This window comes from Ceratosolen solmsi, unplaced genomic scaffold (genome assembly GCF_000503995.2).
Source record: "Ceratosolen solmsi marchali unplaced genomic scaffold, CerSol_1.0 scaffold2, whole genome shotgun sequence".
Taxonomy (NCBI): domain Eukaryota; kingdom Metazoa; phylum Arthropoda; class Insecta; order Hymenoptera; family Agaonidae; genus Ceratosolen; species Ceratosolen solmsi.
The window spans coordinates 8792512-8813624 of record NW_011948422.1 but is presented as its reverse complement, the minus strand read 5'-3'; the positions used below and the strand labels follow the sequence as shown (position 1 = coordinate 8813624).

General features: G+C 28.2%; 1 protein-coding gene across 1 annotated transcript in view; it reads right to left on the bottom strand.

Annotated features, from left to right (window-relative positions):
- Positions 1–379: 379 nt before the first annotated feature.
- Positions 380–21113, bottom strand: part of Toll-6 (Toll-like receptor 6) — a 100194-nt gene continuing 79460 nt past the window's right edge. The window contains exon 3 of the mRNA XM_011499390.1: positions 380–485. The gene's annotated coding sequence lies outside the window, so the exon portion shown is untranslated. The remainder of the gene's footprint in view (positions 486–21113) is intronic.

The following is a 21113-nucleotide window of genomic DNA, read 5'->3' as shown; positions in this document are numbered from 1 at the left end:
GTTATTAAAAGATTTATGCTTATGCATCTACTTATCATCTTTACTTTAAGAATAACAAATAATCATGAAATTATATATGTATATAAATTGCAATGAATTTATAAGAAATTTCTGTAGCTACTCATGCAGCTGATAATGAATAAAAGAAGAATCGGAGAGAATAAACTAATTTTTTTTTCCCCATTTCAAGAAAACGTTTGGATTGTTGACAATGAACCGTGGATTAAGAGTATCGAGAAAAAAAAGTATGAAAAAGGTGAAAGTCATGCGAGGATGAGGACGAGCAGAATAAAACAAAAAATGAATCGAAGCTTGAACAAAATCATTCATCAAATACTGCCAAATACAGACAGATAAAAATTTCTACATCGACTCACCATTTTTTTTTTTACGTATGTATATATCACGAAATGCTTGGCGAGTCGAACGCTGATCCATTGGCCAATTCGTCGTCAATTCTGTACGACGCTTTTCGGACCGCATGACTACAACAGAAACAATGAAGTCACATTTTTATTGAACAATAAATAGACAAAAATATAAAATGGATTAGACAATTCAGATGGAATTTTCAAACGTTCTCCCGTAAATTTGGATATTTCATTCTTTATGTCACATTTACGTATTTGCGCATGCTTTTTAAAAAATTTCCATTCACTCACAAATATTTGGACAAAGAACATTTAGCATAATTTATGTTGATGAATCGGGAAGATAAAAGATATATTACTATAACTATTAAATACTCGTGATATGTTAAGAAAAGAATTTTAAATCCACAGTGGATTAAATTTTCTAAATCTTCAACAAACATGCTAATTTACTATTACAAACTTTTACAAATATAATAATATGAGTGCAAATATAAAATGCAAATATAAAATTGCATGAAATATTTATTTTCGAGCTTATTCTGAATTGATGAAAGTTTTAAATTTAAAGTCCTGTTTGCTCCTATTTACAACGGTCGAATTAATTACATTAAAAACATTTACATAAGTGCTCCCACTTAACAGCCAATGACATTTGTTTACCTCGTGTGATCACAGTATCATATGGTGATTTGAAGGTATATTATTAGTCCTGCAATTGTTTTCATGGGCATCCAAGATAAATCTTATTTATAATATATTATGAATTATTCTAATTAATAATTTCGATACTTATTTTCATTTTCTTTTTTTTTTTTTTCTATTCACGAAATTCTTATTCCTTTCCTATAATAAAGTATTATCAATCATTTTTATCAATATGAGCAATGAACAAATTGCATTGAAGAGATATTGTTTACTTTTCGTAACATTAAATGCAATTTTCATCCCCTTTAACGAACATTTTATACATTGAACATCAGAATTAGTTTTATTTATTTTAAAGACCGATCACTACTTTTAAAAACTTGAAAATTGAATATTCTTTACTTCTGAAATACTGAATAATATTTTTAAATTATTAAGAAATGTTTTTGGAAAATTGTTCGTACGTGAGCCACGTATATGTCAACATGTTAGTTTCCTTACTTCGTGTAATATTGAGTTTATAAGAAATTAATCAATTTTGTTATTCTAAAAAAAGTATATGTTTGTACGTTAGAAAATTTCGAACTTAAAAATATGAAAAATATAAATAAATAAAATACATAAGAAATATTTACACGAATTTCTATATAATTTCTATTTTTATATTTTATTTATATTCTAAAAATAAATATATCAATTTTTCAATAAATTTTAAAATTCTATTATTTATTGTAAAATATGTTTTTCATAAAAATTATTAATTTATTTTTTAACATAATAAGTTCTTTCAATTTATCTATTACGTTTCAATACAGATCATGGAGAAATATATCGAGCTATTAATTAAGTCTGTTAAAACAAAAACAAAAAACAAAAAAAAAAACAAAAACAAAAAAAAAACCGAAAAAAAAGAAAATACATAGATTTGATAATATGTAACGGATTCCATAATATGAATTAACTTTAGTTTAATCTAAATAATAACAAATGAATTATAATACAAACGGATAATTCGCTACTAGTGAAGAAAAAATGATCACTTAATAGCAGATGTAATAAACAGAATAAAAATAATCCAGTAAAAACATGTCATTACTAATATTCATTAAATGCAAAACAAATCAACATGTGGAAAATAGTAAAATGTAAACTATATTCGTGAATCGCGTAGTTTATTATTCACTGGGTAGGACATTTTCAGTCAAGTCGCGTGATTACATCTCCGAATAAAAGAAGCTTTGAAAACGAAAATAAATTTTTACTTCTACTTAAAATGCGTTCATGCTCTTTTCAAATGGTTAAACAATGAAAGAAAGGTATTTTTCTGGAAATACCCAATTACCCAGATGCTGGCATTAGCTGTGTTTACCCTTTGTTCGTGGCGGGATAAGAAGAGGCAGAAGGCCAAGAAGAAAGAAAGCAGCGAAGCGAGGCCCTCGAAAGGTAGTTCGACGGTCTCAAGAGAAAACGAAGAACGGCTGGAGAGGGGCGAGACGTGGGAACAGGGAGGGGAGTAAGGAGAAAAGCACCGCTAGCGAAGGGAAGAAAGGAGCCCGAAAAAAGGCGCGTCAGGATTTTATTTTTGCCTCTGCCATATTATTTCAGGGACTATTACGAGGATATATTCCTGGCGCGTGTGCGTACACTCACGTAGACGACGTCGCTGTTCGTCTAGACGAAGAATGGAATTTTATGTGACTTATTACGCGATTCATGTGTATTTATATATTGTACTTCGTACGTCACTCGTTCGCTTACTGCTACCGCAACATCCCTCTGCGCTCTTGCCCCCCTCCCCCTCCGTCACTACCCTCTTAATGTCTAGCACCGCTTGTGCTCTCAACTGGTAGATTATATTCCTACACAAGGGTTTTCTCTTGCGAGGGGAAGGGATTTTTGGTTCGACCCAAACTTGACATCCCGGATGTTTTACGTACCTACGTTTTAATGCAACATAAGAATTATTCTTCTTTTATTCTTTTTGCTCTCCCTTTATACATAGCCATCAACTATCCCCTATTTTGCGTCTTACGTTACGAATAATCACACTTATACTGTTTGGTTCCTCGAGTGTATAGAATAACGAAATGCTATTGTACCTTTGTGAAGGTAGAGGTGGTTTATTCACTCATGTTATGATAGTCCACAGAAAATTATCGGTCATAATCACTTTAGTGTCAACCCATGTGCCATCAATAATAAAATGTACGTAGTAAATTGGTATAACTAAAAGTCAACTCGTTGCTTTTATATTTCTTAATACAATCTATATTTCCGAACTGGATCTTATAAAAGAAAATTTTTTTTCTTAATACCGATACAAATAATAGAAATTTTTAATTCTAAATACCTACGATCCAATCGAAAAAGATCTTTTTTCTTAAACAAACTATATTCAAGAATAAATACATAATACAATCGAATAGAGTGAAAGTACATAAAATCATACGGAAAAATATTATATTTTTAACAAGATAATACGAGTTAATATTTTTCCTATGCAGTATTTAAATAGTACTTTCTTAAAATCTCTATAACTTTGCAGAAATAATTTAGCCTGATTTGCAACTGGTAATCGCAAAATTATTGTCAGTTACTCTAGAATATACATAGGACAAATTTTGTAAATCAACATCCGAGAGCCGAAAATCCTCTGTCCGAGGACTTTCCTGTTATTAACAGTAAATAAGGTTATATGAACTTTTAAAGCTTCAATATAGGAGGTCTGAAGTTATTAAATTTATATAGTTATTCTTCTCTTTTTTACCGAAACACAAAATATTTGTTATTTGATATTTTTATATAATGATCGACTGATATTTTACTAAATTAATTAATGCAATGACAATAATTAATGCTCATATTTAAAAAAAAAATAAATAAATAAAATAAAAACCATAAAATTTAATTGCATCGTTCTTCTACTTTTAAAGAATAAATCAAATAGAAATTTTGAAAATTACATGAGAGAGAATAGAAAACTAAAAATCCAATAAATTAAAAAATCTTTCTTTTTCATTGATCTTATGTCATAATTAATATTGCGATAAATAAGTCTTCATTTCCATGCCCATGATTTTCCGATACAATTGCTCTAATATCGATAATTTTTATATTTAAAAATTATGATCAAAATCATTTATAATATTTTTGTAAAAATTATGTATATAATGTCAGAAGCCTATTTTTATCATTAGAATTAAAAGCCTTAACTGTATATATACGGATATTAAGTAATCATTGTTATCGGTAAAATATGAATTATTTGCATGGGTTGTTAACTTTGTTAAGTGTAATACTTATTTATTTAAAATATTTCTGTATTTCTACATGTAACAAGTCTTTACTGTGGACCCATAAAAGTGAAAGATATATTTGAAATAAACTATTACATAGAATACAAGTAAAGTTGATCCGCTTTGAAATATAAATGCAAATGTGAATACTACAAATAAATATAAATTTACATTTTAAATTTTGCAAATATGATTATGAAATTAAAAATCTACATTGATATGCGAATATTAAATTTATCATTCTACTAATTTATTCACCTTTCATGCAACAATGTATATTATTAGTGATTTTATTCATAAGATGTTTAATTACATAATTAATAATATGAATTTATTTAGAAAATTTATGCATATAAACTAAAAATGGAGAGTTATTATTAGCATTTAATATTAGTATAATGAAATTTTGCAATGAAAAATCCAATCTCATTTTTTTATGGTCATTATATATATATATATATATATATATAATTTTCTCATTTTTCAATTAATCACCAATTTCAATGTTATTATAAACATAATATTATTAAAACAACTCTAGACAATCTAATTCATCGCACGTAAGATACATTAGAATTCAAAGATTTTGTTTGCATATCATTTAACAAAGCTACATAAGTTTGAATTAAACTATGAAATATTGTTCCACAACTTCTCACCAAAATTGAAGATGAAAAAAAGTAATGTACAAAGAGAGAATAAAGAGCATCGTCGAAGACACGTACATAAATTTACACGGCCATTTCTCTGTTAAATAAACTCTATATACGACTTTCATACTTGGTACTCGTTTATATAGTGTGATTTAGTACAATGGCCACTTCTCAGGTGTATAACCCAAGTTCTCGCGCGCGAATATACGTGTAGCAGCGTATGGTAGTTCGTCCCATATACTTCCTTAGCTCTCCTCCCTTCAACTCCCCTAATAAACGAATATAAATCAAGATCTCGGTAGAAAATCCTTTGTGACGACTTTCCCATTATTAACAGTAAATAAGTCGCGAAAGAAGCAGCAAGATGAACGAACTTTTAAAGCCGCAGTTACAACGCGCACAGTGTTATTTCACTCTCGTTTCTACCCTCTCTAAATTCCCCCGGGCGCGAACTTAATATCGCGGTATGTTACACGCGGACAAGATTTTTTTGTAATTCTCGCTTTCCACTTTCTCCACACGGCTTTTCATATTTATTGCGTAGATATTAAAGAAAATATGCTATGCTTCGCAGCATCAATTTATGATGTTAAACGCGGGCTTCGAAATACGTAAACGGAGGGAAAGAAGGGAGAAAAAATAATGAAAGCAATAATACATGTAAATGGTTGGAAGAGGAAAATTAAAAATTAAAAAATCAATCATCAAACACTCAGACTGATTATTAGATGTGCACATGTGGCGTATCGCAACGCATTGCGCATAAATTTCAAGTGCACTCGAACGTACTATTGCGACATTCACCCTATTAATATCACAAAATACATTGACCTATGATTATACATAATTATATTACGTAAATGATCCACTACATCTAAATATCTCTAATTTCTCTTTCCTTATTATTATTTATTTATAATTATTTGAATATATTAAAATTTGAATCAAACCGCGAGAAACTCATCATTTATTAATTAATAATTATAATCGTGAGGAGTATGAATTTTGCATGAGCATGCATTGGTAAGTAGTTTAATCATCTATCACATGTCTCATTACCAATTCTTATAGCTCTCTCTCTCTCTCTCTCTCTCTCTCGCTCTCTCTCTCTCTCCCCTTTCTGTCTGTTTCAAGCTCTCTGATTTTCGAGTTTGAAGGACAAATAAGAAAGAAGGGAAAAACCAACTCAATTTAGCATTACATTAGCCAAATCGCATATCATCTTTGCGATATTGACCCCTCTATACTACAAATAGGAGAATAATCTCGATGTTATATATATTTTTAATATATGCGTATAAATTATCAACTATATAGCGTTATGTCTCGTTGTTTTATTATAAATAGTTTATATTCGTTACATATTAGAAAATATTTTGTAAAAATTTTAAACTTGGTACGAACTAAAATTACAACCAATATAATCAAAGTAAAAAATTTAAATAAATTCCATTAATAATATAGTGTCTTTTAATATGTAGTATAATTTATTATTTTTAGTTGATAAATTAGAAATTATATAAGTAAAAGATTGTGCATGTATTGTATATAGTTTATTGTACGTACACATAGTATATTACGTACAAATTTCTTGGAGAATTCACGATAAAAATAAAAATACTGTTCTTTTATTTTTCTCAACATAAAGCGTAATATCACATTTTTCATTGGATTTCGACGTTAAATATTATATAAAAATATGTCTCTGTATAAACTCATATCTATAATAAAAAGTCTCGATCAGCTTAGGAAAACTGAAATTTGGTCCAAAAAATCCGATATTTCGTAGTTACGAAATGACAAAACAGAAAAAGAACTGTAAGAAAAAGAAATAATAATAAAATCTCCGAGCATTGCCCAATACAACGAATGCACGCATAAAACAAGAAATGAAGCCATTTATTGAAAAATTTTGTCGATAAAAAGTTTCACACCCTTCCGTGCTCCTCCTCTTCCACGTGGCGGCCTCTCTTATAAACGTATTTCCCGTATGGTGCAAGACACGTGCATACTACGAGTGTTTATTATCATATATATATATATATATATATATATATATATATGATTACACGTATATATGTTTATATATATGCACACGTGCGCGCGCGCGCGCACACACACACACACACACACATATATATATGTACGTACTGTATAAATAAGTTCGCGCACACAAGTGCAGATGTATACACACAACGCTTGAAAGCATAGTCAGACTAAAATACATACACCCATTTGAGCTAATACACGTATACCATGAAAACCCTCTCTAAAGAGGAGGATCAAAGGACCGAAAAGTCGAGAAAAGACACGATGAGAGGCATGGAAACCATGAAAATTGTATGCACGTGTGCGTGCACATGTGTGTATATATATAGGAAGTAGCTTAGTACTGCAAGGGCTTTTGTCTTTATACAAAATTCAGGCGACCCAACTGCTCCTTTTCTCTTTCTCTTATTCTCACTCACTCATATTCTCTGTACGTGTCTCGCAGAACGAATCCATCGAGCTCGAAACGAGTTTCCCTCGGTTCGATACAAAGTTCAGGGAATCCGCGAGTGAGGGTTGGAGCCGTTACTCGGCTCTCTCTCTCTCTCTCTCTCTCTCTCTCTCTCTCCTCTCATATACGTGACCAATGGTTCTGGTGGGATTTAATGCCCTTTACCATTTCTCTCACAGTTGCTTTCGCTCTTTTCTCTTTACGCGCATTACGCTCATGTCAATTCGTCGGCCAAGCGACTGATTCGTGCAACTGAGACTCATCCTGTATTTCAACTTCCTACACGATCTCTTCTTCTACTTTACCAGAGTCACGCATGAATGCGCGCGATCTTCTTGCCTTTGTACTTTTCCTCGCAGCTCAAGCTGCCGATAGGAGAAAAAAACGTAACGTGGGTCCGATAATTGTATGATGTTTGGCCGTTGATTAGGCATGCGGGTTGCCTAACAACGAAAAACATTATTATCGTAAACAGGGAAAACCTTTTGCACCTTAATTAAACAAAAGAAAAAACGCCAAATCCTGAATTTACGGCCCATTCCATAAGAAAATGGACAAGGCAACTTTGAAAAAGTTAAGCGCAACATCATTTGCTTTAGGCCGTTAGTAAACTAAGAACATGCCCTTTTGTATTATGCATGCTTAGCCATTATGCTGGCTTTTAGTTTGAGAATAAACTTTTTTCCTCCTGGGTACAAAATACCTCAAACATTAAGGGGCAGTATTTTTGCCGCTTTGTATAAAAAACTCAAATTTATTATACGTGGTGAGTACGACCCCTCTTGAATCGTCTGGAACTTTCGTAAAAAGAAAAAATTCATTGAACCATTCGCATGTTATATATATATATAGCGCTTTTTTTTTTTATTTATTTATTGATCTATTCATAGTGAAAGTATATTTAAAATATATAAAATCCACTTGTCAAATTCAGTTATAATATGATTAATGAGCTATTTATCAAGCAATTCGCTCTGAAATTCCACAAAATAGTTAAATATATAATAAAGTATAGGTACTCTGCGGGAAACACATCAACTTAGATAAAATTAAAAATTAATTCAATGTAATGGACTCAATTAATTATTATTAAATTTTGATTATATTATATTATTATTATATATGAATATATTTGCTATATAATTATCACTTTAACATAATTTAAAGAAAGATAGAACATTACGGGTAGAAGTAGTTTTGGCACATAAAATGCCTCATGGATTAATAGGCTTTTGTACAATAAAAAATTTGGTATTTAAAAACTGCACTATATTAAATAGAGACGAAAATTATTAATTAAAGTAACTCGAACTAGATTGAAATCGATGGTAATATATTAATTAACTTCAATATTTTCATTTTTAAAAGAAATTAATTACCATTATTAATTAAAAAAAGACAATTTTTCATTCATTGTTTTCATATTTGTTTTAAGTCATAATGATATTTTTAAAACATTTTTAGTTCATATATAATGCATGTTTTAAGGTGACGAAACTTTTTTATTAAAAAAAAAAAAACAAAAAAAAAACAGAAACGAAAAGCTATATATAATAGAATAGTATTATTTAAAATTAAATTATTAAGTATATCTATATCATCTTAATATATGTTTAAACAAATTTTCTAAATTCAATAAAGAAAAATATGCCTATTAAGCGACGAGGCTTGCAATTAAAGTATTTTAAATAGCATCTATTCACTCACTCTATACTATGAGAAATATTTTCGATGAAAATACTATTGTATAATCAACTCTAATAACGCGATTCATAACTATTAAGTAATGAGAATAAAAAAGTAAAGCGTTATTAACGTAGTACGTAACAATATTATATAACGCTATAAGAAAGTTCAAATTCATAATTATAAAAGCAATTTTGTACTTAGAAATATATTATCATTTAATTCATTAATCTGACATAAGGTTTGATAAAAAGTCTTCTCAAAGGTATTCTATATAGAAGAATCATTAGTTAATAGACAAGAACTCAGAAGAATTCAGACTAGGACATTGAACGTTGAAACGGTAAAATTATATAAATTACATTATAATTTGATTTCGTAACAATCCAAGTTTATCATCCTAAGACTCATATCAAGTGATTTATTTCTGTAGCCAAATTTAAAAATCTGATTTTATAAGAAAAAATTCAATTAAGGATACCATCTCCGGTGTAAATTTGTATGTTGAAGCTTTAGAGAAAATCAAGTTTTCTGACAAAATCAAAAAGTTACCAACTCGCTAGAATCCAGTAAACAGATTTATAACGAAACTATTTTCTTTGGAAAGAAATTTTTCGATTTCGTAGGTCTACTTTAAGATAAAACTACCATTTTATGTTAAATTTCGTATTTTTTTTTTTTAATTAATAAATTCATTTTTCTGAATATTTCGTTGTCGATAAAGGTTTTATTAGTGAGCCTTTCAATCGAAAATGTATTTGAAAAAAAAAGCTGAATGTATTAAAAAAAAAAAAAAAAAAAAATATATATATATATATATATATATATATATAAAATAATAGGAACAAGAAAATATTCAAAAACTTCTCTAAAAATAAAATATATCACACGTGTAGATAAAAATTAAATTAATGCCTAAATATAAACTTCGATATTCATAAATTGCGTTTATCGTATTAGATTACAGCATGTACTCATTTAGGGAAAAAATCGATTTTAGGGCCACCAAGTTGGAATTACATTGTGAAGAGATTATTGGAAAGAATATCGTATTTTGGTAATTTTTACTGACAAAATTACGAAGTAAAATTTTCTACACAATATAGCATTATTTTTCTGCCTGTGCGTATGATAGTTTACTATAGCAACTGCACCCTATGTAGAATGATGTAAAGTGAATTTTCTATATCATATCAATGCCATTAAACTTTTTCCAATAATATTTTTAAGCAGATGCAAGCAATATAAACGATTAAAAATAAAGGTATCAAAAGATAATGGCTCATGGATGAATTTGAATGTTAGGATAAGAATTTATTACCAGAATAGGAAATAGGAAAGTACATTATTAATGGCTGATAAATAGTTTTGAGAATATAACATCTTTATCGCTCACACAGCTCGAAAAAATTGTAGAACGTGTACTTACTTCCAACTATCCCGTCTTCTATTATATTTTAAAAAGATTACAAATGTCACATAATTTAAGTTAGTTTGAACCTACTGTTACGTTCTATCATCAATAAAACTTAGAGTATTTTACTGGTTATATAGCGAATGTGATGAAGAGATGTTTTGAAAATTTTGTAGATATAAACAGTAAAACCGATTCAGTTCGATTTAATTGTTACTTTACAAATCGAAATTTAGCTCCGTTACATCAACTAGGTTAAAGTAACTTTACTCTTATAATATTTTACGTTATTATTTAACGTATAATAGGTAACTTGATAGGTTTAACGAAGAAATCTGAAAGTAGAGTGAAGCTAAATGGTGAAATAGATAAATTTTTCATTTATATCATGGAATAACTTTCTGAAATAAAAGAAAAAGATTTTGAAATTATATGATACGGTAAAAAAATTATAAGATATATAATAATAATTTTGATACGATAATCAATATGATAGAACAGTTTAAAATTTAGATATATTACTTGAAAAGAATACTTTCGATATTTTAAAATTTATTAGAAATTATGACAATAATTTCTTACCTGCAAAAAAATTTTATAAAATAAAATTTAAGGTTATTCACTTATTTCTATGAAATTATTTTACTTCGCGTTTGAAAAGAAATCGCCATTGAATTTCTATCTTAAAATTATATACATACATACATACATATGTATATTATGCTAATAAATAACTAACAATATCTCATTAAATATCTTTAATTGATAAATGAATAATAATGGTAGAGTAAATGAACAAGAAAAATAAATTCGAAAAAAAGTAATATAAACTAACGTTTCTTTACCACGGGAGGAGTATATCCATATCATTTAAAAATGTTAATACAATATCAAGTCAATCAGGTTAGTTAGATATCCATAAATAATTTCGTTAATGGGCAAACTATCGCAGCAGGCTATTTCTCAGCAAATATATTTAAAGTTTTCTTACAATCTCGTACTATAAGGCAAATAATCCAGATGCGATCTTACTATTAAGTTCACTGTAACTTACAGAACTAAGAGCTTAACTTACTAAATGGCGAAACATGAACTCTATCGTGTTAGAAAGTTGAATTTATCTAAAAAGAATGAAGCTCCTCTGGGGTACATAGAAACTCAAGAGAATCCCACGCGTTCCGATACTCCTGCCATTATTGATAAAACCTTGTTAAAACGTCACATTGATTAAGCGTTTTTATATGTTACAACTACACTGATGCGAATATTGTGAAAAACAAATCATTTGTACTAAAGAGGTAAACGAAATGTTATAGTAATTGAAGCAAAATGTACAATTTGCGATCTTAATATTAACAATGAGAATAATAACGTTTCAATTGTAAATAAAGTGTCATTTTTCAAACAAGCCGATTATTTTTATATTAATAATGACTTTATGGGATTCGATGAGGTTAAATAAATTACAAGAAAATATATTGTTAGCAAAAAAAAAAAAGAAAAAGAAAGAAAAAAGGATATATACCAGTTTTTCAAAGATGATATAATTATGAAATTGAATAATATTATATTTTAAAATTTTAATAAATATGTTCATGTTTTAGCAATTATTATACTTTTATTATATCTTAAATATTATTATTATATTGAATTATAAAATTATGATGATATTATAATATTATGGTGACTATAATCACATTGTTAAAATATTTTTCTGCTTTTTATTTATAACTCTGTGAATCTAATATTAAAAACAATAAATATAATAACATCTAAGAATCTATGCTTTTTATAATTTTTTTTTCTACAATCGTTTGATAATTATAAAACACTATGGCGAATTACGATTTATGAATACTGGTCCCAATAATTATTGTTACTGAATTCATTATATATTGCAATAATAATTACGAATAAAATATTGAACAAGAGAAATTTAATGATAATTAGAACTCACTTCAAAATACAAATTGATATTCTAAAATCCATGTGCAGAGTCTGCCGTGTACGAGGATAAAATCACAAGGGATAAGGATCGAATGCAACGGTGTAACGCGTTTCTCTATATGCCATACATAAACTTATCAATAAGGCTTTTAGAGACCGATTCTACATTAATATTCACTACAAGAGAAGATTTAAAGGATTCGTGTGTACTAATCACTGCCTTATCTCTCTCTCTCTCTCTTTCTCTCTCTCTCTCTCTCTCTCCCTCTATGCAGATGAAACAATTATTATAGATGTGACAAATACACAGGTACTCATCATCCCCACATTACATCTACGCAAATACCTAATATTATAGATGTTAATAACTTGATATTATGATAACAACACATTAACATTTTATACTATCAGTTTATAAATTAAAAGTTTATTTATCAATTCTATATATATTCTGATGCAATATCCTTATATTTATATTTATATAAATCACTATACATGAATCTGAATTCTAATTACATTCTGGAATTCCACACGAGAAATACAGTTGTATGGCTGTCAACCAATCATAAAATTCAAAAGTGATCTTAATTATTCGTCTGCTTTTGCGCTCTTTAACACAACTATGGATGCATAATACGTCTACGTCATTTTGTCCAGAACATCGTTTCACAAACTTTGTTGCTATCTGCGTTCCACGTGCCAAAGGTACTAATTGAATTTTCTGAGGTAAAAGTGTCCGAATGGTATTTAAAGTTAATCCCTAAATATATATCATAGATAATAACTTCATACAGATAACTTGTGACATAAATTGGCTGTTTGTTACTTTTAGCCCTTTCATTACTTTCTACAACTACAGTTTCATATGGAAAATAGACTTTCCTCTCTTCTTTTTAACTCTTTTTTTATCCTTCATTCAGAATTTTCTTTTTAATTGATTTACCTAGCCCAGCAACTTATTTTGAAACGATACATACATTTATATATATATATATATATATATATATATATAACTTTTCATATTCGGTTTTATGTACATTATACAAGAACTTTATCCTAGTTCTCTCTATTATCCATAGTTTCATTTCATTTCATTCAACACTTTCCTCTTCCATTCTCTTTTTCTTTCACCCTTATTTGCAATTTCTCTCTCTCTCTCTCTCTCTCTCTCTCTCTCTCTCTCTCTACCTATCTAGCTATCTATCTATCTATCTTCATTTTCCCTTCTTTCATACACTATATTTTATTCATTAATAACAACAATTCCATTGAAATAGATACATGTATGCAACTCTATTAAATATGTATAAATTAATAAGATCATAAGGCGATTTTAAAAATTATTTCTTAGTTACTAAATCTAATTTTATACCTAAATTTGTAATATTATATCTTCAGTTAATTAGTAAGTTTATGAAAATATATCGAAATATATTTCAATATGAATTTTCAGCAAGAAATAATAAATAAAATGTGTTAAAAGTCTTATTTTTTCAATTAAAAATAATATGTTAATGTAATTCTATAAATAATAAATAAATACTGCAAATGTATTTATATTTTTTTTTTATAATGTAAAATCAAAACTAAAACTTTTATTGTTTAATATAAAATATACTCTAATTTATAGTAAAGAAAATTTTGTTTAATTTAATATGATCTCGAGTTTATTAAAAATTTTAAATTGTATGTATCCCAGATCATAACCAAAAAATTGACTCCATAAAATCAATTATTGTAAGTTATTTTTCATGTCGCAATAATACCAAAAAAACATTTCTGTATATGAAATTTGTTAAAAATCAAATTTAATGATAACGTGTCATTAAAAAATTCAATTATTTCTAATGTAGTTAGTGCTCCGCTTAATATGCTAATACTACATTTAAACAAGACGTTTCAAAATTACTAAAGCCAGTAGTTGTTGGAATACCAACAGTTATGAAGAGATCCTCCATAGTTTTATTTCTTTTACGCAAACAAGAGAAGAAAGAGGGAGAGTGATGAAAAAAACGATGAAAGCGGGTGAGCGTGAACTTGGCGAAATTATATTTTTGTCGCGCGAGCGCCATTGTGTTGCCGAGCCTTTGCGTTTATTTACCCTTTCACTTCGCCCGCTTGTTTTGCGGACTTTTTTCCGCTGGTTTTTTTTCGTAAATATGAACAGAGTCGGTTGCAAGGGAGAAAAACGTGAGCGCTTCCGTAATTGTCGTAGTTGAAAAGAATTTATGAACGTGGATGAGCTGTATAGAAAATTCTGTAGGACACGGTATTTATAAAAAATACTTGTTCAATCCCTTTTGTTTATAATTGATTTACATATCCTCATTCGTTATCTCAGCTATATTAATTGTTTTAATGTATCATCTGATATTTTTCCCTACTAGCAAATAATGATATTCAGACAATAGAAAAAAATTAGAAAATTATATAGCATTAACATTTTCTGTACTCCTGTCCTTCATTTCTCATATATTGGATCCAATATTTTGAATAAATTTATGAAATTACAACAGAACTAAACATAATTATTTATCCAATTACATTTTATTCGAGTCCATACCCACTATGTATATAAAGTATAAACGTAAAAGATAAGAAAAAAATAATGCTGTTTTTCGTAATAATTATTATTTGTGCATAAAATTCATCTGTCGAAACATTTTGAATTACAAACAAATCAAACAAAATCTTTTATGTATTCACTATGTTCTATAATTATATAATAAAATAATTAAATTAATTATATCATAAAATAATTACATTTAGCATTTTAACATAAATCAAATTATCAAAAGAATGGCTCAAATAAATATTTCGATACAAAATTATACATATAATTTGAAAATTAGGTTTTCCAATAAATATTAAATTAATATCGTAACTAATTTAAATATTCAATAATATCCATTAATATACTTAGCTACTTAGGCATCGGTTTTAACAGATGCACACTAATAGCACATCAAATGAAATTGAAATTCTTAATTATTCATTACACTAAGAGTGTTAAAAATTCAAATTATCTTTCCATTCACTTTATACGTAAATAATTAATAAATTATTTGTAAAAGAAGGTACAAAATTGAGAGTTTGGAGCTTCGTTAATGTACACTTACGTAACTTATAATTTCAATATAGATAAAAACAGTTTTTTATTTTAAGTAAAGCAGATGAAATTTTGGCTCTTATTGATTAAATATCATACGATAATCATGAAATAAACCTTTTCATATTTTCATAATATAATTTCTAGTATATAAAGTGTTAAGAAAGAAATTTTTTTCGTATCAACTCATTTTGTGTGAACATTATTCTAATCTTGAAATTACAATTATTATCACTGACACAATTTTAAGCTTTATAATTCAGACTTTTAATTTTATAAGCTATTTATAAGCTAGTGGTGTTAGTTTATCAATAAAACTTTTGTATATATATATATATATATATGTTTATAAAAATTTCATTTAAAATTTAATAAATATACATTTGGCGTATAAATTAGTTAGGTGAAGAGCCGAAGTATAATAAAGCTTATTGAACTCATCGGGAATGAAAGCATTGTATTTTGTTTGAATGTAGGCAATGAAAGATGGTTGAACAATTGATTATTCTATCGTAGATTATTAATGAAATTGAAAAATATTAATTCCTACTATCGTTAGTGTATGCGTCAATACAATTTCTATTTCTTCACATAAACAGCTATAATATAAGGAGTAAAACTTTCAAACAATAGATTTCCGGTCGGAGGTTTGAGCGGTTGGAGCATTGATGTGTCATTTTGGATCGTCGAATTTTTTCAAATTCGTTTATCGGTACATTTTCCTCGAGTCCTATATTTACTAGGAAGAAATCAAATGGTTTATGTTGGAATTGCTCGAATGGGACATTATTCAAGCCCTGATATTGGAGCCACGAGATAACTTTTGATTATTCAAATGAGAGTGTTTCAAAGTAAGAAAAACTAGATGAAAAAGTAATTGTGAAATGGGCACAGTCTACTGATTAATAAAATAAAACTTCTTTGGCATTGTATTCAATCGAATTAGAATAATAAAGTTATTTATTAATAAAAATACACATAGACAAAAGTATATTCATATATACAAAAAATTGTACTTTTAAAATATAACTTAAGATGATATTATAAAAGTTATTATAATATTAATTAATTTGCCTTACATGCTTACACTTTATTGTACGGCATTGTTTTACAAATATCATAGAATAATTAGATTAAATAAGTAATTAGATTCTTTTCTCTCAATATTGACATATATTGTTGCTAAATTTGTTAAATTTATGATATTATTTTTCATCCTCAATCATGTTAAAGTTTTTTTCTGATACTTCGTTCATGCATTGATACTATATTCGCTAAATTAGAAAGAGAATTTAAAATCACTTCACAATAGAATTATCGAAATTTTGTAAAAATATTTATTATAATATATTTTGAATTTACATAATACTGTATATACAATATTCTATAAGGAGTTACAAAAAAGACAAAGTATTAATGGAATTGGATATGCTTGTCGTTGACGAGACAAAGAAAGATGCAATATTGTAGGGATCGACCACTCGGTGGTTCTCAATTTCCCGTACACAGAAGGAAAATGCTATTCTTGGTATACAAAGGAAGTTCTTCAAACTTCTTGGTACATAAGACAGAATCGATCTATTAAAACGCCTTGATAGGAAATTTATTAAACCAAGATAGAAAAAAAATAACATATCCCTCTTTGTTCAATTTATTGCGTTGACTTCTTGTATCCTCCACATCCAGTGTGTACAAAAAGATTACAGAATGTATATCATACATTGCAGAAGCGAGAATTTCAAATATATAATGCAGTTACAAATATAACATACTTTATACTATATATTATGGATCTTGTAATAACAAAACTAAAAACTAATTTAAAACAAATTAAATATTCAGAATTCATAAGTAATAACATCATCGTTGTGTTTCATGATTTATTTAATAATTTCATTCATATTTTATACTTATGCTTATAATGCATGAATATAGATCGACATTATATACATATAATATTAAAAAATTTTCATACATATCTTAATTTTTGTCCAATTTATGTAGTTATTTATTACCAAAAGTAAATGATATAAAAACGGTATTATTATATTTAATATAAGTAATTTAATACCATTAAATATTGAATTTATATAATTTTATATAGAATAATGTATTTTATAAACACATTAATTAAAATAAAACATAAAAATTTTAATCTATAACAATATTATATTCTCGAGATTAATTAAGAAACATGTAGAGTAGCAATGATTAAATATAGAAAGCAAATTGTCGAAATAATTTTAAAATAAGTGTTTGAATAAATTTGAATAAAATAAGAATTTGAAAAAAAAAGTTAATAATTTATTCCTAGTTAACTGAATTTCATGTATATACATATATTCAATATAATACGTGACGAATACCTCGATCATTTTTAAGATATTTTATTAATTTTTGTTAATACTTTTATTAGATAAAAAATTTTAAAAGTACTGCATACTCTTAAAGTTAAAATATGTATTGAATAATATTTCATAATATAGAAAGTTAGCATAAAATATACATCAAACGTTTTTATAAAAATGTATATAAGTAAATGAGAAATATTATACGATTGATTTTTAAATTTGAAACTACTGCATTAGTGTAAAAATAGAAAAAGATGTTCGAAAATACTGTAATATGAAATTTTATTATTTTTATTTACTCAATACTGAATATTCAAAGTGAAACATATGAAATATATGAGTTTTAATTTTATAGTTATAATTCTGTATTTATAGAAATAATGTACTAACTAGTTTTAATATACGTAATTGTTGTATTCTCTTTTATTTCAAATAATTAAACAAAAGGTTGCTAACTCTTGCTTTTCCTCCTATATCGTAATTATACGTTACTCTCGTAACTTTTATAGATTGCGAGCGCTGTTTCACACATTTCGCTGCCCATGGAAAGCCAATCTACCCTAAAAATGGCAAAAGCCCTCTACTCACTTTGCTTTTGGCAACCAAAAAAAGAGTAATAAAGGGAGTTGAAGCGATAACTAGTACAAGAGAAAGGGATGGTTAAAAAGCGTAAATACCTAACGAGAGATTGATTTAAAAATTTCAGTAACACAATCTGTGCAATGTGGCGATCTATGCCTTGTGTGCGTGTGTGTGCGCGCGCCCGCGAGTAGCGCGACGGGGGGGGGGGGCTCGAATAAAATAACGTATGAATCGCGGAAGCTTGCAGAGTCAAAACCCCTAAAAATACCATACCTCCAAGCCTCCGACCCCACCATACGTTCCATATTTCCTTTTCCACGCGGCCCGTACCACTTATTTAAAATGATAATTTTCAATTTTCGTGATGCGCCTAGACCCCGAGGCCCTCCCGCCACGTGTAACTACCGCTGCAGAGACTTTACTCACGCACACACGACCGCTTGTGCGTGCGTGCGTGCATGCGTGCGTGCGCTCTTATATATCCAGACACAGCCAACGCGCCGTGTAGTCAATGGCAACGCACATGATGGCCGCGCTTCAAAGTCCCCCGACACGTTATACTCGTGGCGCGGCCGCGGATGTTCCCCCAAATGTTGCAGCCGCAGAATGACCGCGTTTACCTCCGTCTTCCCCTTCTCTTTCCAACACCCCTTAATCCATTTGCACACGAGTCATTTCGTATATAGCTCAGGCGGTCGCTATGACATCCCCCCCCCGTACCGCACTCAACCAAGTTCGTCATTTAAACAGCGACAATCTTAGAGCACTTTTTATGTGTCGCTTCTCCAGCTCTTTTGTCCCTTCGCAAAAAAATTTTGTTACCAATTCAGGGTGCTTACTTTTGTTAAGGACGCGTACGATTTTACGTTGCTACTCGAGTTCCCATGCTCCTTGAAAGATTGAAACGTACAGGCGCTTACTCGTACATAGACTATTGTTGCATCTATTTATTGTTTCGTGGAAAATCAAGTCTCTAAAGCGAACAGCTAGAAAATGGAAAGCCTAAGTTGATTTAGACGAAATCAATATGATGTAAGAGAAGAATTTGATATTGCAATATTTTTTCGATAAAATGTGCTTTCAAAAGTCTTACGATCACAACATGATGGAATATATTAAACAATAGGTAAATAAATGTAATAGATTTTTAAAACTTATTTCAATACGTTAATGGCGATTCTTAATATTATAAAAAAAAACAATTTCATTTCCCTTACAGGAATATTTGAATATTTATATTATATAGCAATATCAATAGACAAATATTAAATTTTTTTTTTTTTTTTCATTGATTTTATTTCACAATTTAAAGAATGAATTGAAAACTTGCATTTAATAAAATGAACTTTAAACTGAGTATTGCTGAATATATGCTACATTGTTGATTGTGGAAACATCTTTAAAGTATAATATTATACAGAAAACAAAGTTATAATCCGTGATAATGAGCAATATGAAAGTTATAGTAAAGCTTTCTTCATTGGATTATACATACATAGTGAATAAGCAATTCTTTCTTTGGAATATTCAACATAATTCATCATCTAATTGGTATTTGAAAATATATTTGTTACAACAATTGTACTTTATATTCTTTTTAATAAAATTTGTAGATTTAAAGGATTTTTATTGCAAATGATTATAATGACGTTAATAAAATTATCAATAAATGCTGAAAACTGATAATAAAATGTACTTACTAAATTCTAATAATAAATATACTTATTATATTCGATAAAAAGAACTATTTCAAAATTTGATATAAACAAATAATGATAGATTTTTGTGCGAATATATCATGCACTCGATATACATTTATATATATATATATATATATATATATATATATACCTTTCAAACATCATTATTAAGTTAATGCTTTGTTTATTTAATTTCCTTATTATGCGATACCGTTTGAAATAAATTATTGTGGAATACAATAAATTATATAAAGTACGTATTTAAAAAAGACGTTATTTTCAAATGAGATATTATAACAATGAAATATGCACTGTCGCATGTGTAGTTGAGCTCATACCCAGACACTTTATGCACGAGAGCGTGAACCGAAATTCAAGTTTGTCGGACCAGAATTATTACGAGAGACACACCACTGCGAGTGGAAAAATTAAAGTAAAATAAATTCTCATTATAAGCTCACTCTGAATTGCAATCGGCTACAAAGTGAACGTATTCAAAGCAGCGCGAAGTGCCGTACGGAATTCGCCGCTTGGCTTCATGGCTGCGAAAGTAATTAAGCAATGTTGAGAGAAAAAAAAAGATGACACAAAAAATATATATATATATATATATATATATATATATATATATATATGCATGCGCAGAGTATGTGATTGTAGGTGCAAGTACGCATGCACAAACACACAAACACACAAACCCGCACAATCATAGCAGTGAATGATTATAGATTATTATGCATCTTATTATTCATCATCATATATATATATATATATATATTATATATATATATATATATATACATCATACGTAACTGTGTATAACTTAATATTCCTTCGAGTACTCCTTGCTACTCTT